This window comes from Brassica oleracea, chromosome C7 (genome assembly GCF_000695525.1).
Source record: "Brassica oleracea var. oleracea cultivar TO1000 chromosome C7, BOL, whole genome shotgun sequence".
NCBI classification, from domain to species: domain Eukaryota; kingdom Viridiplantae; phylum Streptophyta; class Magnoliopsida; order Brassicales; family Brassicaceae; genus Brassica; species Brassica oleracea.
The window spans coordinates 17573384-17573848 of record NC_027754.1 but is presented as its reverse complement, the minus strand read 5'-3'; positions in this window follow the sequence as shown (position 1 = coordinate 17573848).

The following is a 465-nucleotide window of genomic DNA, read 5'->3' as shown; positions in this document are numbered from 1 at the left end:
AAATAGGTTCTTCTTTACGAAAAACCTTTGCGGAAGAAACGCGAATCATCGGACAAGAGCTCGAGAAGGATCGTTTCGCAGCGACCAAACGCGTGCCCCGCTCGGTCGCTACGTAGCGACCGAGTTCGAGCCAAAGCTCAATCGCTACATAGCGACCAAACGCCCATTCCGCTCGGTAGCTACGTAGCGACCGAGCTCGAACCAAAGTTCGGTCGTTACGTAGGGACCGAGCTCTTCTGAAACATCGATACGACATCAGTCCATGCATTCTTGTCTACCCTTCGATGCTATCTCCCGAATACCGTAGCGAACCCATCTCACGTTCCCCCGCCACTTCTAAGTTATCAATCAAACTTTACCGTAAAAACCGCGGAAAGTTCATTCTTTATCGAAAGGAGCCGTAATAAACGCTTCGATTCGAAAGACGGCCCAAAGGGACCTAAGACACGACTCGAGTCCAACTTG